This window comes from Salmo trutta, chromosome 17 (assembly GCF_901001165.1).
Source record: "Salmo trutta chromosome 17, fSalTru1.1, whole genome shotgun sequence".
NCBI lineage: Eukaryota > Metazoa > Chordata > Actinopteri > Salmoniformes > Salmonidae > Salmo > Salmo trutta.
The window spans coordinates 55,958,483-55,980,534 of record NC_042973.1 but is presented as its reverse complement, the minus strand read 5'-3'; the positions used below and the strand labels follow the sequence as shown (position 1 = coordinate 55,980,534).

The 22,052-nt window shown below is 42.5% G+C and overlaps 1 long non-coding RNA gene and 1 pseudogene across 1 annotated transcript in view; one reads left to right on the top strand and one right to left on the bottom strand.

Annotated features, from left to right (window-relative positions):
- Positions 1-22,052, top strand: part of LOC115152460 (uncharacterized) — a 313,979-nt gene that overhangs the window by 168,961 nt on the left and 122,966 nt on the right. The gene's annotated exons all lie outside the window — the stretch shown is intronic.
- Positions 1-22,052, bottom strand: part of LOC115152442 (zinc finger protein 208-like) — a 339,225-nt pseudogene that overhangs the window by 198,804 nt on the left and 118,369 nt on the right.

The window sequence follows — 22,052 nt, the reverse complement described above, 5'->3', positions numbered from 1 at the left end:
ATATGCTACACATAGACCCACTCTGAACTACCCATCAACATATATGCTACACATAGACCCACTCTGAACTACCCATCAACATATATGTTAACATAGACTCACTCTGAACTATCCATCAACATATATGTTACACATAGACCCACTCTGAACTACCCATCAACATATATGTTAACATAGACCCACTCTGAACTACCCATCAACATATATGCTAACATAGACCCACTCTGAACTACCCATCAACATATATGTTAACATAGACCCACTCTGAACTACCCATCAACATATATGTTAACATAGACTCACTCTGAACTACACATCAACATATATGTTAACATAGACCCACTCTGAACTACCCATCAACATATATGTTAACATAGACCCACTCTGAACTACCCAACAACATATATGTTAACATAGACCCACTCTGAACTACCCATCAACATATATGTTAACATAGACCCACTCTGAACTACCCATCAACATATATGTTACACATAGACCCACTCTGAACTACCCATCAACATATATGTTACACATAGACCCACTCTGAACTACCCATCAACATATATGTTAACATAGACCCACTCTGAACTACCCATCAACATATATGTTACACATAGACCCACTCTGAACTACACATCAACATATATGTTAACATAGACCCACTGAACTACCCATCAACATTTATGTTAACATAGACCCACTCTGAACTACCCATCAACATATATGTTAACATAGACCCACTCTGAACTACCCAACAACATATATGTTAACATAGACCCACTCTGAACTACCCATCAACATATATGTTAACATAGACTCACTCTGAACTACCCATCAACATATATGTTAACATAGACCCACTCTGAACTACCCAACAACATATATGTTAACATAGACTCACTCTGAACTACCCATCAACATATATGTTAACATAGACCCACTCTGAACTACCCATCAACATATATGCTACACATAGACCCACTCTGAACTACCCATCAACATATATGTTAACATAGACTCACTCTGAACTATCCATCAACATATATGTTACACATAGACCCACTCTGAACTACCCATCAACATATATGTTAACATAGACCCACTCTGAACTACACATCAACATATATGTTAACATAGACCCACTCTGAACTACCCATCAACATATATGCTAACATAGACCCACTCTGAACTACCCATCAACATATATGTTACACATAGACCCACTCTGAACTACCCATCAACATATATGTTACACATAGACCCACTCTGAACTACACATCAACATATATGTTAACATAGGCCCACTCTGAACTACCCATCAACATATATGTTAACATAGACCCACTCTGAACTACCCATCAACATATATGTTACACATAGACCCACTCTGAACTACCCATCAACATATATGTTAACACATAGACCCACTCTGAACTACCCATCAACATATATGTTAACATAGACCCACTCTGAACTACCCATCAACATATATGTTAACATAGACCCACTCTGAACTACCCATCAACATATATGTTAACACATAGACCCACTCTGAACTACCCATCAACATATATGTTAACATAGACCCACTCTGAACTACACATCAACATATATGTTAACATAGACCCACTCTGAACTACCCATCAACATATATGTTAACATAGACCCACTCTGAACTACCCATCAACATATATGTTACACATAGACCCACTCTGAACTACCCATCAACATATATGCTACACACACTACACACTAACACACACAAACTAGATGTTGCCAGTTCAATGCCCCAGTAACCAAGCTGTCAGAGCAGCAGTCTCTTAAAAAGCATGGGCTGAGGCACACCGCTAAATGTTTGTAGAGTTGCTGAGCAACGGAGGGTAAACAGTATCCAAAGAAAGAAAGGAAGTCTCTCAACAATGGTTGTATTAAATATGTTGGTGCTGACATCTTCAGGACAGGAATACCAGTTTACTTAACGGAGGAATAAACACACATGTTCATCATTGGTGTTTTTAACCAGAACGGGGGAAAATGCACTTTATTTATTTTCGCACATGCGCAGTCATACATCTCTCATAGGGCATGACTGTACCAGTGTAAGAACACAACTCAACAACATATTAGTCCACATGCCAACACCCCCACTTGCTCTTATACTGTACAAGTCGTATTCAACCTAACTTTATCAACACATTTAGCTTCCAGTTATTCATCTCACAAATGTCAGTTTATATTCCAAACATGTAACCCAAGAATTTTTCATTTTTGAACTTTGTTACAGGTTTAGTCAAAACATCTGTAGCCATGTCTGCCGTTGGACAATATTCAATACTTATTTTACCATCACTGAGTGCAGATCGAATGAAATGATATCTGATGTCGACATGTTTACATCTCTGACGACATACTGGGTTCTTTGTAAAACCATTTTCACTAAGGTGATCATGCAACATTTTGTTCCAGTTCCTTCCTGACTGTTTCAGGCCGTACAGTGACTTATTCAGTTTGCAGACTAGTTGCTCACCTGTATCTGACCTGACTTCAAAACCCTCTGGTTGCTCCATGTACACTTCACAGTCAATAGGAGCATGTAGATATGCTGTTTTGACATCCATCTGATGTAACTCTAAGTCATACTGAGCTGCTAGCTGCATCAAACAGCGTACTGATGTCATATTTGCAGTTGGAGAAAAAGTCTCCTTATAGTCTATTCCTGCCACTTGACTATACCCCTTTGCAACATATCTTGCCTTGTATGTCTCAGTCTCATCTGAATTGTTTTTGACCGCATAGACCCACCTGCCCCCCACTGCATTTTTACCCTCTGGCAGTGTGGTTAATGTGAATGTATCATGAATCCATCTCCTCCTTCACAGCAGTAGCCCAAATCTCTGATTTTGGTGAAATCATTGCTTCTTTGAAGGTTTGTGGTGCATTGCACATTACTCTGTAGCAGTAGTCAACACTAGGTGGTATCTGGTCATCACATTTCACTTTACACTCATAGTCTTTTAAGTACTGGGGTTTCTTCCTCGCTCTGTCTGGATAGCGTGGACTCTGACCATCTGGAGTCTCAATTTGCACATCTTGTGTCTCTTCTGAGTTTTGATCTGCCATCTTGGCTTTCGGCATGGGGTTTTCAAATCTCTCCCCATGAAGATCATCACTGATTTCCAAATCTGTCTGAGTTTGGTGTTCGACTACACCTTTTGTAACACACTTGACTAATCTGTTTTTAAGAACTTTCCCAGTGTCTGGGTAGTAGACTAGGTATGCTGGACTATTTTTATCATACCCGACAAAAATACCCTTTTCACATCTTGAGTCTAACTTTTTCTTGTTCTGTCTATATGCATAGCAAACAGATCCAAATTCTTTCATCTTTGAAATATCAGGCTTTCTCCCAGTAAACATGTAGTGTGGAGTCTGTCCCACATGCTTATTGTAACACCTATTGCGAATTACTGCAGCAGTCATTACAGCATATGTCCACAAGTTCTTTGGTAGGTTGCTTTCAAGTAGCATGCATCTTGCCATTTCGAACAGTGTTCTCCAATTTCTCTCAGCGGTCCCATTTTGATGGGGTGAGTAAGGGGCTGAAGTTTCATGTCTTATGGCGTTCTTACTGAGCAGTGACTGGAACTCTTTGGCTGTGAACTCTGTGCCATTATCTGACCTGACACACTTTATTTTCCCATAAGGGGCCACATCAGCAATAAACTTCTCAGTAGCTTTTACAGTATCACTCTTTGCTTTTAGGAAATACACAAAAACTGCCCCTGAATAATCATCCGTAAATGCTAGAGTATATCTGAACCCATCTTTCGCCTCTGGCTCAATAGGGCCAGCCAAATCAGTGTGCACAAGCTCAAGAGCCGCTTTTGCCTTTTCATCAGGCTCTCTGTTTCTGCACTGAACAAATTTTCCCTGAGTGCAGATTTCACAGTTGAGGGTAGATTTGTCAATCTTACCTGTGATTTTCATTCCCTCTGTCACATTTTCTAACTTTGACACATCCTCAAAATTACAGTGGCCAAGAATTTGGTGCCATGTGTGAATATCATAGCACCCATGACATCCATCATCATTTTCATCACTTACAGTGTTAAGATAGTAAAGTCTATCGTACTCCTGGATGTCAAAAGTGGTACCGTTCTTGTGGATGAGCTTGTTACACCCCTGTCGAAAGTTGACTGAAGCTCCGTTGGCTGTCGCTGCTTTAACAGAGAAAATGTCCTGTGGAAACGACGGCACGTCCAGCGCCTTCGTCAGCGTTGTTTTTACCCGACGACCCGTGTTGTCTCTCAGGTAAACCTCCGCTGCACCTCTCCTCTCCGCGACACCATTCGTTCTTGTTCCGTCAGCCAGCTCCACGGAATGTTTTTCCGGTTTGAAAGTCTCGTCAAACTCCTTAAACTTCCCGATGTCCGTGACTATATGTGACGTTGCTCCCGTATCAACCATCAGCCCTTTCTGTTTCAGTCCACTAACCTGACAGTCACTTATTCTGAATGCAAATGTGTGGCTTTCAGCATCTGTTGCTTGTTTCACATTGTCTCTTCTTTTTCGTCTGCAATTTACATCAGTATGAGTGGAGCTCTTGCAAAAACTACACCACTGTCTCCGTTCTTTGCGCTCTCCAGTAACGGTACATTCCCGGGCCTTGTGCCCTTTCTGGCCACAGTTGAAGCAGGTTATCTCGGCCCCTTTATCTCTCCCTCTTGGCCAGCTAACTTTAATGTTACTTGCCTTCATCACGTTGTCGTCAGTGGAAATGGCGCTAAACTTCTCGGTGCTTTCATAGCTCCTCAACTTGGTTTTGAACTCGCCAAAAGTTGTCGGCTCGTCACTCTGCGTTATGTGGATGGCAAACGGCTTAAATGATTCGGGCAAACCTTTCAGAATCATTGCAATCAACAGCCCGTCACTTAAAGTCTCTTCAGCATTTCTCAGTGCTGTAATAGCCGTCTCAGCACGAATGATATAGTCCGTAACACTTTCGTCAGCGGCTTTCTGAAGAGAAGTTAGTTCAGTGTCGAGGCTAATCACACGTGGCTTCCCTTTACCTGCATAATGTTCCCTCAATATCTTCAACGCTTTTCTCCCATCATCTGCTGCTTCTCTCATTATCAGGGAAAGACTTTTATCATCCAAAACCTGTATCAATTCGGCGTAGGCTTCTTCATTTTTCTCTCTGTCTTCTTCATCTTCATCCACGCTCAATATGGCGGCCTTTAGCCCAAGCAAACGCAAGTGCCCCAAAAACTTTGTCTCCCATAACTCGTAGTTTTTTTCATCTCCGTCGAAATATAATCTATTCCATCGGCTTCCATGTTCCCTCCTGGGCCCATAACCTGTTGGTGCTGGCATCTTCAGGACAGGAATACCGGTTTACTTAACGGAGGAATAAACACACATGTTCATCATTGGTGTTTTAACCAGAACGGGGAAAATGCACTTTATTTATTTTCGCACATGCGCAGTCATACATCTCTCATAGGGCATGACTGTACCAGTGTAAGAACACAACTCAACAACATATTAGTCCACATGCCAACACAATATATTTGGAAAAATCCCATTATTTTCCAGTGTTTCTTTGATGTATTGCGCGATCGTATCAGCTGTCTCATTTGGAGTGTTTTTAACTTCGACTAATTTACTTTGCACGCCACCATTCTTCCAATCAAAATACTGAATAAGCAGAGGGAATATTTTCACAGCACCGTGATTGCTCCCATCAGTAGAAACACCACAGTAAGGTATGTCTTCTAGTGCTTTCTGAGCTATGTCGACAGAATGTGGTGCTATCACAGCGTTAACAATTGCTTCGGTCTTAGTACGAACGCATGAAAAAGGTCAAAGTAATGCAAAACCCCCAAAACGCACACAACGAATGGCGACTGTAGGAAGCAAAAGCCGAATCCCGGACATTCTGGGCGATTTAGAAATGCCGGCCGGACGCATTTTTTTAGGTCCAAAAATAGGACATGTCCGGGAAAAAGAGGACGTATGGTCACCCTACATAATTAGATGCTATTTTAAACTACAATGACCATAATGCACTGCGTGCCTACTTGTCTTGTCTGTGTTTATTTTACACCTGCTATGTAAAAGAGACAGAATAATGCACGATGGTCAATGCTATCCGGGATCCTTGGGACATCTCTACCCTAAACCCTAACCTTAACCCCTACCTTAACCATTTTAAATGTCAACTTCAATGGGCTAGGGACATCCCAAGGATGTATCTCTACCTGAAAATACATGATCTAAGTGATTGATAGTTGGTATTCAGCAGTCATAAAGCCTTATTTACTTTAATAAGCTACTAAAATAGTGATTTTGTCAGACAGCATAGACAGCAGCTCTACACTTTATTGACTGACTGATCCATTCATCCGTCCATCCCTCCTCAGCCTTCCTCTCCTCTGAAGACCCAGTGAGGGTGGAGCTCAGTCAGAGAGCTGTTGAGGGACTGGTTAGGAAGAACACTTCTACAGCCAGAGAGGTGAGAGGTCACACATGGTTTAGATGGTGAATATTTATGTCCCCTTAGCGGTTCATCACGTCAGCAAAAGGGAATATGTTCCATCATCTATGTTTATTTACATTAGTGCAAATTGTCCACTGATATTGGTATAATTTCTCACCCCTTTTGGCTGTATGAAAGTTAATTTCCCCTCAGACACACACATTTGTTCTTTTATATAATGAAGGTAATTTGTGTCAAATGTACTTTTCCCCACTCATTCACCCCATCTCTTTACATTGCTTATGCATATTCAGTGGCCTGACTCAAATTCCGAACACAATGCCCATCCTGGTAGATCTGAACCTAATGCAGCTTGGAGGGATCAGATGACAGAAGTCACATTTAGGTGCCAGGTGTAACTGAGGCCATAGATGCTCCATATCCATTACTTTGAGTGTTATATATAATATGACTAAATGTGTTTCTGTGTTGCAGGGGCAGTCAAGAAATGGAACAGCAAGGCCACAGAACATGACATAAGCAGAGCTGTGGGAGACCACCTCAAGCCCCTGGTAGAGCCGGGGGTGGTGTTTACCACTCCACCACGCCTTCAGCAGGCTGGGAAAGTGGGATTGATACTGTTTTTCCATATTAAGATGGACCAAGAGTCTATTGATTGTTCATTGGGTTCATTTGTTCAAATCAAATCAAGCTTTATGTATACAGCACATTTCAGACAGGACACAACACAATGAAAATAAATATTTAGTACACAAACATGAGGATAAAAAACAGGAGACTGACAACTGAGCACCTTAAGGAAATGCAATTGATTAAAAAATGTATTGGATGCAATATCCAACCCCAAAATATGTGGTTCTGAAAGTTGACTAGTAACAACAACTGGGACCTGAAAGACACCCACCATGAGACCCACTAAATCTGCCCAAGAAGAGGCAAACAAAAGAAAAACCCACACCAAACTTAAAGACCGGAAACAAACCAAAAAGGTGGAGCAACTAAAGGTGTTGACTCTCCACATGTATCAAGACAACTGGAGCACTGGGCCAGACACTCTTAAATAGAACCTGGACCAGCTCAGGTGAAACACCTTCCCACTAACCAGATGGACAAGCCAGCACAGGTGTAACACATACTGACTAACAAGGTGACACCAATCAGTGCGTCCTACGTGCTAACGGAGCTGGACGTGCTAACGGAGCTGGACGTGCTAACGGAGCTGGACGTGCTAACGGAGCTGGACGTGCTAACGGAGCTAGACGTGCTAACGAGCTAGACGTGCTAACGAGCTACCTCAAAACATAAATGGAAAAACCAAAGCCTGTAACACCTTGCCCCTTAAGACAACAAATATATCCTATATTTTTGTTGGACAAGTTTGCTCACCACCAACAGAAAACAACTTCCATTTCACATTATAATCAACTACAATGCTTCACCTTCAATATAAACATGGTGTCTACTGGCTGTCAACAATTAAAACAAGAAAAAAAACGTATTTTTTCCCCACAATTCTAGAACACTCGTCTTCCTAAAACTCACTAGCTTCTAGAACTCTCGTCTTCCTAAAACTCACTAGCTTCTAGAACTCTCGTCTTCCTAAAACTCACTAGCTTCTAGAACTCTCGTCCCCTTGGAACGAGCCCAAACAAAACTCATCTCCAATACGGAAAAACGTGCAGTCAAAATAAATTGTGATCCATGACAACTCACTGGCGAAACGCAAAACGCAAAAGTTTTTGACTGCCCACCCTTGAGAAAATCAGCAACCAAGTTGTCCTTACCACAGACATGTCTGATTTCAAGAGGAAACTCCTGCAATATCCGTAGTAACTTTCCACCTCACTGCGGAGCTTCTCTCTCTTTTCAGGGTTCACTAGATAGGCATGTTGTTGGATAGGGGCCCAGTCCCCAATGTCATGCTCTAGTACATTTGGGTTGGCACATCTGAGAATGAACCCTGATATTCTAAAAGCAGGGTAACAATGTCAATATAATTGTACCAAAAAAATGTCAGTTGGTCGCATGAATAATTTTCATTACTAAATGTTACATGAAATATTTGGTTGCATAGTCTTATTTTCAACATCTTTTCAATTACATTTTGCTAGGTGGGATAGCCCAATGTCAAAACACAGTTTTAACGTGTCCAAATCAACAATCAATATGCAGAAACAGTTTGTGATAAATTGAAAACCTAAACATAAAATGTGCTATGTACACAAACATCTGCCACAATAATCATATTACTTGGATTTTTTAAACAAGCACTTTATAAACTGCACAAGCACCAGAAACGCTGTTGTTTTGACAAGTAGCAATAAATCACTGATATCGATTAGGGGGAAATCAGGTTGTACGTCCTGTTGAAACTAACACAACAAAAAAAAACACATGGAAATGGGAGATATATTTTATCTCACTGGTTACATGGCAACCTGCAGAAGATAGTCAGCTACATTTTGGAGTGATGCATTTAAATGTAGGGGTCGCTAAACAAAGGAACGCAACACTTACTTGTCATCACTCATCGATATCACGTTGAAATCAATTGCGCGAGAGGAGGGAGATGAGGTTGCACGTCCTGTAAAAACTAACAGCTCAAAAACCACACGGAATCTGGGAATAATGTGGACAATTTGTAGAAAACAGCTATCTACATTTTGATTCAAGTGGGTCACCAATGCTGTAAATGTCACACAGCTCCTTTTTTGTTAGTCCATTTTTTTAAAATCTCATAAATAGTACTCCTCCAATTCAGAGCCTGGATTTTCCCCCTGAGGCTAATATCCATATCATGTTGAAATCAATAGAACAGGGGACAAACGTTTAGGGTTCTACATTGTGACATCATTAAAATATATTGATATCATTTAACCTTCATGTATTTTCTGATATTTGATCAGAGGCCTTTTATCAGATTATCTCTGGTCACAGCTATAAGATTTCTCTCCTGTGTGTGTTCTCTTGTGTACTGTCAGCGCTCCAGATCGACCAAAACTCTTCCCACATTGATTACAGCTATAAGGTTTCTCTCCTGTGTGTATTCTCTGGTGCACTGTCAGCTCTCCAGATCGACCAAAACTCTTCCCACACTGATCACAGCTAAAAGGTTTCTCTCCTGTGTGTGTTCTCTGGTGTCGAGTCAGTGTGCTAGGTGCAGCAAAACTCTTCCCACATTGACCACAGCTATAAGATTTCTCTCCTGTGTGTGTTCTCTGGTGTAAAGTCAGAGAGCCAGACTTACTAAAACCCTTCCCACATTGATCACAGCTATAAGATTTCTCTCCTGTGTGTGTTCTCTTGTGTACTGTCAGCGCTCCAGATCGACCAAAACTCTTCCCACATTGATTACAGCTTTAAGGTTTCTCTCCTGTGTGTGTTCTCTGGTGCACTGTCAGATCTCCAGATTGACCAAAACGCTTCACACACTGATCACAGCTATAAGATTTCTCTCCTGTGTGTGTTCTCTGGTGTAATGTCAGCTGGCCAGATTGAACAAAACTCTTCCCACATTGACCACAGCTATAAGGTTTTTCTCCTGTGTGTGTTCTCTGGTGTTGAGTTAGATGGCCAGATGTAGTACATCTCTTCCCACATTGAGTACAGCTATAAGGTTTCTCTCCTGTGTGAATTATCTGATGAATTTTAATGCCTGATGAGGTGAATCTCTTCCCACAGTCAGAGCAGCAGTGAGTTCTCTTCCCTGTGGATCTCTGCAGGTGTTTCTTGAGGTGTTCTGATCTGGAGAGACTCTTCTCTGCCTCGTCAGCATCATGAGGTTGTTGAGGCTCCCCAGAGGATCCAAGATAGTGAAGTATCTCTCCTGTGTGAACAACAAAGTCAGACAGATGATTTAAAGGCCCACAACAGCAGAAATCCACTGTAAAAGGTGATGCCAACAGTGTAGCCATGATGTTATACAACAATTGATATCTGTAATGAATGTTAACATGATTTAACAATTGTCTTAAAATGAGCAAGAACATTCATATTTTGTCTTGTTTTCACATTAGTAGTAACATCTAAGATTGTAGGCTAGAAATAAGTTATTCATGTTGTTGAAACTCTAAGCAGTGTGCCAGACGACTTTTGGTCTCCAATATTGGCCCCTTTCTGTTTTTCCTAAAATTGCAGCACGAGGGCGATGCGCATGCAATTTGATTGCAGAAACTCCTCCCTGCTAATGAGGAAACCGATAGTTATGGATGTAGTATATCTGCCTGGAGCAAAAATGGTGAGCAAAGATTTTAGTTTTTCACAATGTATTCTGAATGTGAATGGGAGAAACTCAGGGGAATAACCTCCATTTCCAGGTTGCTTATGAGTGCATTTCACACTACTTTGGATTATAATTGTAAAGCTCGCTTGAATGTCCTGCTTAATATAATGTTTGCTACAGTATTAACCTCTCTGGCGCATGTGGGACGAACTCGTCCCACCTACGTAACAGCCACTGAAATCCAGTGGCGCGATTTTTGAATCGTTAGAAATACTATTACTTCAATTTCTCAAACATATGACTATTTTACAGCTATTTAAAGACAAGAATCTCGTTAATCTAACCCCACTGTCCGATTTCAAAAAGGCTTTACAACGAAAGCAAAACATTAGATTATGTCAGCAGAGTGCCCAGCCAGAAATAATCAGACACCCATTTTTCAAGCTAGCATATCATGTCACATAAACCCAAACCACAGCAAAATGCAGCACTAACCTTTTATGATCTTCATCAGATGACACACCTAGGACATTGTGTTATACAATACATGCATGTCTGTTCAATCAAGTTCATATTTATATCAAAAAACAGCTTTTTACATTAGCATGTGACGTTCAGAAAAAGCATGACCCCCGCAAACTTCCGGGGAATTTACTAACAGTTTGCTAAATTACTCACGATAAACGTTCACAAAAAGCATAACAATTATTTTAAGAATTATAGATACATTACTCTTCTATGCACTCGATATGTCCGATTTTAAAATAGCTTTTCGGATGAAGCACATTTTGCAATAATCTAAGTACATAGCCCGGCATCACAGGGCTAGCTATTTAGACACACACCCAGGTCAGCCTCCACCAAAATCACATTTCCTATAAGAAAAATGTTCTTATCTTGCTTGTTCTTCGTCAGAATACACTGCCAGGACTTCTACTTCAATAACAAATGTTGGTTTGGTCCCAAATAATCCATCGTTATATCCAAACAGCGATGTTTTGTTCGTGAGTTCTAGACACTATAAGAATGCTTCATCATGGTGTCGCGCATGGCGCATTGGCGTGACAAAAAATGTCTAAATATTCCATTACCGTACTTCGAAGGATGTCAACCGCTGTTTAAAACCAATTTTTATGCCATTTATCTCGTAGAAAAGTGATAATATTCCGACCGGAATATGCATTGAGCCTAAACAGCCGAATAAAATTTCTCCTCAGGAGCGAATCGTGCACGCGCCTCATTCAAAGGTCCTCTGAGCCGCCACTTGCCAAAGCCGATAATGTGTTTCAGCCTGAGGCTGCCTCGTTAACCTTCAGTTATTTCCCGGGTTCTGAGAGCCTATTGGAGCCCTGGGAATTGTCACGTTACAGCTAAGATCCTTACTTTTCAATAAACAGATGCAAGACGCACGACTCCTTGTCAGACAGGGTACTTCCTGCTTGAAACCTTGTCAGGGTTTTGCCTGCCATAGGAGTTCTGTTATACTCACAGACACCATTCAAACAGTTTTAGAAAATTCAGCGTGTTTTCTATCCAAACCTGAACAATAATATGCATATTCTAGCTTCTGAGTTGGTGTAGGAGGCAGTTAAAAATAGGCACATATTTTTTCCAAAATTCTCAATACTGCCCCCTATCCCAAACAGGTTTTAAGAACCGAGTTAATGACAGTATCCATTTGGGTGTTGTCAATAAAGTTATGATTTTTTAAATGTATTTTTAATTACATTTTGTTTTTCACCTTTATTTAAGCAGGTAGGCCAGTTGAGAACAAGTTCTCATTTACAACTGCGACCTGGCCAAGATAAAGCAAAGCAGTGCGACACAAACAACACAGAGTTACACATGGGATAAACAAGCATACAGTCAATAACACAATAGAAAAATCTATATACAGTTGTGCAAATGGAGTAAGGAGGTAAGGCAATAAATAGGCCACAGCAGCGAAGTAATTACAATTTAGAAAATTAACACTGGAGTGATAGATGTGCAGATGATGATGTGTAAGTAGAAATACTGGTGTGCAAAAGAGCAGAAAAAGTAAATAAAAACATGGGGATGAGGTAGGCAGTTGGATGGGCTATTTACAGATGGGCTGTGTACAGCTGCAGCGATCGGTAAGCTGCTCAGATAGCTGATGCTTAAAGTTAGTGAGGGAGATATATGTCTCCAACTTCAGCGATTTTTGCAATTCGTTCAAGTCATTGGCAGCAGAGAACTGGAAAGAAATGTGTCCAAAGTAGGTGTTGGCTTTGGGGATGACCAGTGAGATATACCTCTTTGAGTGCGTGCTATGGGTGGGTGTTGCTATGGTGACCTGTGAGCTGAGTGAAGGCGGCCTAGCAAAGACCTATAGATGACCTGGAGCCAGTGGGTTTGGCGACGAATATTTAGAGAAGGCCAGCCAACGAGAGCTTACAGGTCGCAGTGGTGGGTGGTATATGGGGATTTGGTGACAAAACGGATGGCACTGTGATAGACTGCATCCAGTTTGCTGAGTAGAGTGTTGGAGGCTATTTTGAAAATGACATCGCCTAAGTCAAGGATCGGCAGGAAAGTCAGTTTAACGAGGGTATGTTTGGCAGCGTGAGTGAAGGAGGCTTTGTTGCGAAATATGAAGCCGATTCTAGATTTAATTTTGGATTGGAAATGCTTAACTTCATCGGGGTAGGGGGCAGTATTTTCACATCCGGATGAAAAGCATGCCCAGAGTAAACTGCCTGCTACTCAGGCCCAAAAGCTAGAATATGCATATAATTAGTAGATTTGGATAGAAAACACTGAAGTGTCTAAAACGGTTTGAATAATGTCTGTGAGTATAACAGAACTCATATGGCAGGCAAAACCTTAGAAACATCCAACCAGGAAGTGTGGAAATCTGAGGTTTGTAGTTTTTCAAGTGATTGCCTATTTAACACACAATATACATCCAATATACAGTGTCTATGGGGTCATATTGCACTTCCAAAGGCTTCCACTAGATGTCAACAGTCTTTAGAACGTTGTTTCAGGCTTCTACTGTGAATGGGGAGAATAAGAGCTGATTGAGTCAGGTGTCTTATTTTAGTTACGTGCGCAGCCATGAGCACGAGCTCAGTTCTCTTTCCTTTATGAAGACAAAGGACTTGTCCGGTTGGAATATTATGGAAGATTTATGATAAAAACATCCTAAAGATTGATTCTACACATCGTTTGACGTGTTTCTACAAACTGTAATAGAACTTTTTTGACTTTTCGTCTGGACTTTAGTGCGCGCGCCTTCTGCATTTGGAATAGTGAACCTAACACGCGAACAAAATTGAGGTATTTGGACATAAACATGAACTTTATCGAACAAATGTCCATGTATTGTGGAAATGGGATTCCTGGGAGTGCATTCTGATGAAAATCATCAAAGGTAAGTGAATATTTATAATGGTATTTCTGACTTCTGTTGACTCCACAACATGGCGGGTATCTGTATGGCTTGTTTTGGTGTCTGAGCGCTGTACTCAGATTATTGCAAAGTGTGCTTTCGCCGTAAAGCTTTTTTGAAATCTGACACAGCGGTTGCATTAAGGAGAAGTATATCTTTAATTCTATGCATAACAGTTGTATATTTTATCAACGTTTATGATGAGTATTTCTGTAAATTGATATGCTCATTCACCAGGGGTTTTGGAGGCAAAACATTTCTGAACATTACATGCCAATGTAAAATGGGGTTTTTGGATATAAATATGAACTTTATCGAGCAAAACATACATATATTGTGTAACATGAAGTCCTATGAGTGCCATCTGATGAAGATCATCAAAGGTTAGTGATTAATTTTAGCTGTATTTCTGGTTTTTGTGACGCCTCTCCTTGCTTGGAAAGTGGCTGTGTGGTTTTTCTTGTCTAGGTGGTGTCCTAACATAATCTAATGCTATGCTTTCGCCGTAAAGCGTTTTTGAAATCGGACACTGTGGTTGGATTAATGAGAAGTGTATCTTTAAAATGGTGTATAATACTTGTATGTGTGAGAAATTTGAATTATGAGATTTTTGTTGTTTTGAATTTGGCGCCCTGCTATTTCAATGGCTGTTGGCGAGGTGGGACGGTAGCGTCCCACCTACCCCAGAGAGGTTTTAACATGCCGGTACATACTGCTGTAATAACATGCAAGCAAATTGTCAGCCAAAATATTGTGTAAGGTAACTTACTTGAAAAGAAATGTCTTTATTACATTGCTTAACATGTTCTTAACATTTGTCATAATTAGTTAAAGCAATGAATTTGTTTCGGCTCTCGTTGGACTTCTGGCTGCATATTTTCCGCCATTTTCTTCAAATCTGAAAATGTTGTGAAGCTACGTCCATTTCATGAAGAATTGCATTATGGGCCCTAAAGTACTGCGTGTATACGTCGTATTTTGGCAAATTTAGTACGACATCCGGGAACTTTTGGCATACTAACTACATCAACGACATCATAACCGCCATCGATAAGAGACATTACTGTGCAGCCGTATTCATCGACCTGGCCAAGGCTTTCGACTCTGTCAATCACCACATTCTTATTGGCAAAATCGACAGCCTTGGTTTCTCAAATGATGGCCTCGCCTGGTTTACCAACTACTTCTCTGATAGAGTTCAGTGTGTCAAATCGGAGGGCCTGTTGTACGGGCCTCTGGCAGTCTATGGGGGTGCCACAGGGTTCAATTCTCGGGCCGACTCTCTTCTCTGTATACATCAATGATGTCGCTCTTGCTGCTGGTGAGTCTCTGATCCACCTCTACGCAGATGACACCATTCTGTATACTTCTGGCCCCTCTTTGGACACTGTGTTAACTAACCTCCAAACGAGCTTCAATGCCATACAACTCTCCTTCCGTTGCCTCCAACTGCTCTTAAACGCAGGTAAAACTAAATGCATGCTATTCAATCGATCACTGCCCGCACCTGCTCGCCCGTCCAGCATCACATCACAGCAGCAGGTATATCTCACTGGTCACCCCCAAAGCCAACACCTAAAATTGCGACAAGGGCGATGCGCACACAATTTGATTGCAGAAACACCTCCCTGCTAATGCAGAAACCGCTAGTTATGGATGTAGTATATCTGCCTGGAGCAAAAATGGTGAGCAAGTGGCCTAAGCTGTGCCATTAGAGATTCTGGGTTCGAGTCCAAGCTCTGTTGCAGCCGGCCGCGACCGGGAGGCCCATGGGGCGACGCACAATTGGCCCACCGTCGTCCGGGTTAGGGGAGGGTTTGGCCGGCAGGGATATCATTGTCTCATCGCGCACTAGCAACTCATGTGGCGGGCCGGGCGCAGTGCACACTGACCAGGTCGCCAGGTGTACGGTGTTTCCTCCGACACATTGGTGCTGCTGGCTTCCGGGTTGGATGGGCATTGTGTCAAGAAGCAGCGCGGCTAGGTTGGGTTGTGTTTCAGAGGACGCATGGCTCTCGACCTTCGCCTCTCCAGAGTCCGTATGGGAGTTGCAGCGATGAGACAAGACTGTAAGTACCAATTGGGGAGAAAAAAGGGGTGAAAAAAATATATCTATTTAAAAAATGGTGAGCAAAGATTAGTTTTCACAATGTATTCTGAATATTACAGCACTAGATCAGGAGTGCTACTCAAGGAAACTCACATTAAGCTCTGTGTCTATTCACTAATTCACCACCGTGGGGGAAAACTCAGGAGAGTTCTCATAGGCTGACAGCAAATATAGCCTCCATTTACTGGTGGATTATGATTATTATTATCATTTGACACTACTTTGGATTATAATTGTAAGGCTCGTTTGAATGTCCTGATTTAATATAATGTTTGTGTTATTGTCAAATGTACTACTTTATATTTAAAAACGACTTCAACCAGTAAAATGCTCATTGGCTAGTTTTCCATCAGCCTGACAATGAGGTTTTGTCCATTAAGTGTATGCCAAAATGGTCTATAATCTCACCTAACAATAACATAGACCTACTGTAGGACCCATAACTTCACCTAACAACAACATAGACCTAGGACTATAAATCATTTAATATTTCAGGTGAAACATGGAAACTAAAATGTCTTTGTCATGACATTTCATAACCGGATCACCAGATCATTTTGTGAATAATCCCACTAGGCTACTCTGTAATGTGTTGTCATTCTAAATGTCCCGAATGAAGGAAAATAGCTCTGTGTGTTGTACAATAGCATATCCATCAAGGAACAGTTCTCTACACATTATGAGCTAAGTATCTCCGTTTCCAAACGGACTAACGAGACCCTACTGTAAATCAAGTAAACAATATCACATTATAAATATCGATTTGTTTGTGATGTTGGATCCAACGTGGAGCACGGCATAACTGTCTTTACAGGTGTAATGAATGAAGAACTACATTTGACTGGCATGCAGAAAATGATTTCCTGGATCAGCTGATGATAGTTGAACATGTGACTGTAACTAAACAGCTACAGTATTAAGTATTATGTGTAATTATTGAAGAACCGCATTAATGACAGTATCCATTTGGGAGTTGTCAATAAAGTTAAGGTGACTCTCGGTTAGAACCATTGGATTTAGTAAACTGAAATGATTTAGGATTTCTGTGCCCATGAAAACTGTTTTCCCAGCGTAATATAAGGAAACACTAAAATTTACGTAGTTAGAGAGCATTTCAGAGATCTGAATACAAAAAAACTGTCCGACAGCAAGATCCAGTATTTAAGTTAAAGTTCATCATATGACAAGCTTAACGTTATGACTATAACTACTGTTCCCTGAAGGAGGGAAACTAGGTACCCAGGTCTGCCCACGTATTCTCGCATACCCCTAGAGCATCGAGCCAGCGGGGTGGTGGCACTGGAATCCTCATCTCTCCCAAGTGGACATTCTCTCTTTCTCCCCTGACCCATCTGTCTATCTCCTCATTTGAATTCCATGCTGTCACAGTTACCAGCCCTTTCAAGCTTAACATCCTTATCATTTATCACCCTCCAGGTTCCCTTGGAGAGTTCATCAATGAGCTTGACGCCTTGATAAGTTCCTTTCCTAAGGATGGCTCACCTCTCACAGTTCTGGGTGACTTTAACCTCCCCACGTCTACCTTTGACTCATTCCTCTCTGCCTCCTTCTTTCCACTCCTCTCCTCTTTTGACCTCACCCTCTCACCTTCCCCCCCTACTCACAAGGCAGGCAATACGCTTGACCTCATCTTTACTAGATGCTGTTCTTCCACTAATCTCATTGCAACTCCCCTCAAAATCTCCGACCACTACCTTGTATCCTTTTCCCTCTCGCTCTCATCCAACACTTCTCACTCTGCCCCTACTCGGATGGTATTGCGCCGTCCCAACCTTCGCTCTCTCTCTCCCGCTACTCTCTCCTCTTCCATCCTATCATCTCTTCCCTCTGCTGAAACCTTCTCCAACCTATCTCCTGATTCTGCCTCCTCAACCCTCCTCTCCTCCCTTTCTGCATCCTTTGATTTTCTCTGTCCTCTATCCTCCAGGCCGGCTCGGTCCTCCCCTCCTGCTCCGTGGCTCGACGACTCACTGTGAGCTCACAGAACAGGGCTCCGGGCAGAAGAGCGGAAATGGAGGAAAACTCGCCTCCCTGCGGACCTGGCATCCTTTCACTCCCTCCTCTCTACATTCTCCTCTTCTGTCTCTGCTGCTAAAGCCACTTTCTACCACTCTAAATTCCAAGCATCTGCCTCTAACCCTAGGAAGCTTTTTGCTACCTTCTCCTCCCTCCTGAATCCTCCTCCCCCTCCCCCCCCTCCTCCCTCTCTGCGGATGACTTCGTCAACCATTTTGAAAAGAAGGTTGACGATATCCGATCCTCGTTTGCTAAGTCAAACGACACCGCTGGTCCTGCTCACACTGCCCTACCCTGTGCTTTGACCTCTTTCTCCCCTCTCTCTCCAGATGAAATCTCGCGTCTCGTGACGGCCGGCCGCCCAACAACCTGCCCACTTGACCCTACCCCCTCCTCTCTTCTCCAGACCATTTCCGGAGACCTTCTCCCCTACCTCACCTCGCTCATCAACTCATCCTTGACCGCTGGCTACGTCCCTTCCGTCTTCAAGAGAGCGAGAGTTGCACCCCTTCTGAAAAAACCTACACTCAATCCCTCCGACATCAACAACTACAGACCAGTATCCCTTCTTTCTTTTCTCTCCAAAACTCTTGAACGTGCCGTCCTTGGCCAGCTCTCCTGCTATCTCTCTCAGAATTACCTTCTTGATCCTAATCAGTCAGGTTTCAAGACTGGGCATTCCACTGAGACTGCTCTTCTCTGTGTCACGAAGGCTCTCCGCACTGCTAAAGCTAACTCTCTCTCCTCTGCGCTCATCCTTCTAGACCTATCTGCTGCCTTTGATACCGTGAACCATCAGATCCTCCTCTCCACCCTCTCCGAGCTGGGCATCTCCGGCGCGGCCCACGCTTGGATTGCGTCCTACCTGACAGGTCGCTCCTACCAGGTGGCGTGGCGAGAATCTGTCTCCGCACCACGTGCTCTCACCACTGGTGTCCCCCAGGGCTCTGTTCTAGGCCCTCTCCTATTCTCAGTATACACCAAGTCACTTGGCTCGGTCATATCCTCACATGGTCTCTCCTATCATTGCTACGCAGACGACACACAATTAATCTTCTCCTTTCCCCCTTCTGATAACCAGGTGGCGAATCGCATCTCTGCATGTCTGGCAGACATATCAGTGTGGATGACGGCTCACCACCTCAAGCTGAACCTCGGCAAGACGGAGCTGCTCTTCCTCCCGGGGAAGGACTGCCCGTTCCATGATCTCGCCATCACGGTTGACAACTCCCTTGCGTCCTCCTCCCAGAGTGCTAAGAACCTTGGCGTGACCCTGGACAACACCCTGTCGTTCTCCACTAACATCAAGGCGGTGACCCGATCCTGTAGGTTCATGCTCTACAACATTCGCAGAGTACGACCCTGCCTCACACAGGAAGCGGCGCAGGTCCTAATCCAGGCACTTGTCATCTCCCGTCTGGGTTACTGCAACTCGCTGTTGGCGGGGCTCCCTGCCTGTGCCATTAAACCCCTACAACTCATCCAGAACGCCGCAGCCCGTCTGGTGTTCAACCTTCCCAAGTTCTCTCACGTCACCCCGCTCCTCCACTCTCTCCACTGGCTTCCAGTTGAAGCTCGCATCCGCTACAAGACCATGGTGCTTGCCTACGGAGCTGTGAGGGGAACGGCACCTCCGTACCTTCAGGCTCTGATCAGGCCCTACACCCAAACAAGGGCACTGCGTTCATCCACCTCTGGCCTGCTGGCCCCCCTACCTCTGCGGAAGCACAGTTCCCGCTCAGCCCAGTCAAAACTGTTCGCTGCTCTGGCACCCCAATGGTGGAACAAGCTCCCTCACGACGCCAGGACAGCGGAGTCAATCACCACCTTCCGGAGACACCTGAAACCCCACCTCTTTAAGGAATACCTGGGATAGGATAAAGTAATCCTTCTAACCCCCCCCCCCTTAAAAGATTTAGATGCACTATTGTAAAGTGGTTGTTCTACTGGATATTATAGGTGAATGCACCGATTTGTAAGTCGCTCTGGATAAGAGCGTCTGCTAAATGACTTAAATGTAATGTAAATGTCAAAATAGATATGGTATTAAATGTCAGGAATTGTAAAAATTGAGTTTAAATGCATTTGGCTAAGGTGTATGTAAACTTCTGACTTCAACTGTATGTATTAAAATACCCTCAAATAAAAGGTGACATTATATACTGTCACCTCATATGAAACATTTGATCTGAAATCCAAAATGTTGGAGTTTAGAGCCACATTTAAAATGTTATCTTCACTGTCAAAATAGATATGGTGTGGACTGTATACTCAATACAATCTAAATGTGATACCTCACTGTCTGTCTTTTGACTGATACTGCTTTTAAACTGGTCTGGTCAGTCTACTCAAATATTTGTACTGTACATATTTCTCTACAAGTAATATGATCATTTAAAATAAAGATTTATTAATTGATGAATAGATTTGGCAGGTTTCAGGACACTGATTTCTGAAAATGTAGAAACAAATATGCTGCCACTATTTTCACCACCAAAGAATAGCAGTGTGATTTTAATATGATTTGACTCTTTGCAGGCTGTCAGGCTGTGGAGTCACAGAGAAAGGCTGTGCTTCTCTGGTCTCAGCTCTGAGGTCAAACCCCTCACACCTGAGAGAGCTGGACCTGAGTAACAATGACCTGAAGGATTCAGGAGTGAAGCTGCTCTCTGCTGGACTGGGGAATCCCCACTGTAAACTGGAGACTCTGAGGTCAGTATTCCTGTAGTTGGTCAACAAGTGTTTCGTTGTAGTCTCTGTTATTGGTAATGGTGAGAGGTTAGCATGTTTTGTTGTATCCTCTGCTGCGTTCAAGGAATATCGGATCAAATACTCAACTTGTGACTACTTTAAGCCACTATGAGTGAATTGGTCAGAAAACATATGACTTCTTTAAATAGGGGGACTAGATACATAAAGTGCTTTCATTTTTCTAAATGGTGAAACAGATATGTATGAAAATATCCTCATATAAAAGGTGACATTATATACTGTCACCTCATATGAAACATTTGATCTGAAATCTAAAATGCTGGAGTATAGAGCCACATTTAAAATGTTATCTTCACTGTCAAAATAGATATGGTGTGGACTGTATACTCAATACAATCTAAATCTGATACCTCACTGTCTGTCTTTTGACTGATACTGCTTTTAAACTGGTCTGGTCAGTCTACTCAAATATTTGTACTATACATTTTTCTATCTGCAGGCAAAACTTTGATAATTTGTCATTTTTAATGATGATACATTCTTTTACGAATAGATATGGCAGGTTTCAGGACACTGATATATCTGAATATGTTGAAAAAATATACTGCCACTATTTTCACCACCAAAGAATAGCAGTGTGATTTTAATATGATTTGACTCTTTGCAGGCTGTCAGGCTGTCTAGTCACAGAGGAAGGCTGTGCTTCTCTGGTCTCAGCTCTGAGGTCAAACCCCTCACACCTGAGAGAACTGGACCTGAGCTACAATCACCCAGGAGACTCAGGAGTCAGACTGCTCTCTGCTGGACTGGAGGATCCACACTGCAGACTGGAGAAACTCAAGTATGTAGAGGGTTTATGTCAATGTTCATATCAGACATGTTTGACTTTTCAGGCTAGTTAAGACAAACATTCTGAACACCACTTGGACAAAGTTTGTGTGTGTGAGTTCAGGTGTATCCCTCAATGACTGTCTGTTCTTCTGCTTACCGCTACAGTGTGGAACATGGTGGAGAGAACACAATAAAACCTGGGCTTAGAAAATGTGAGTGTTGA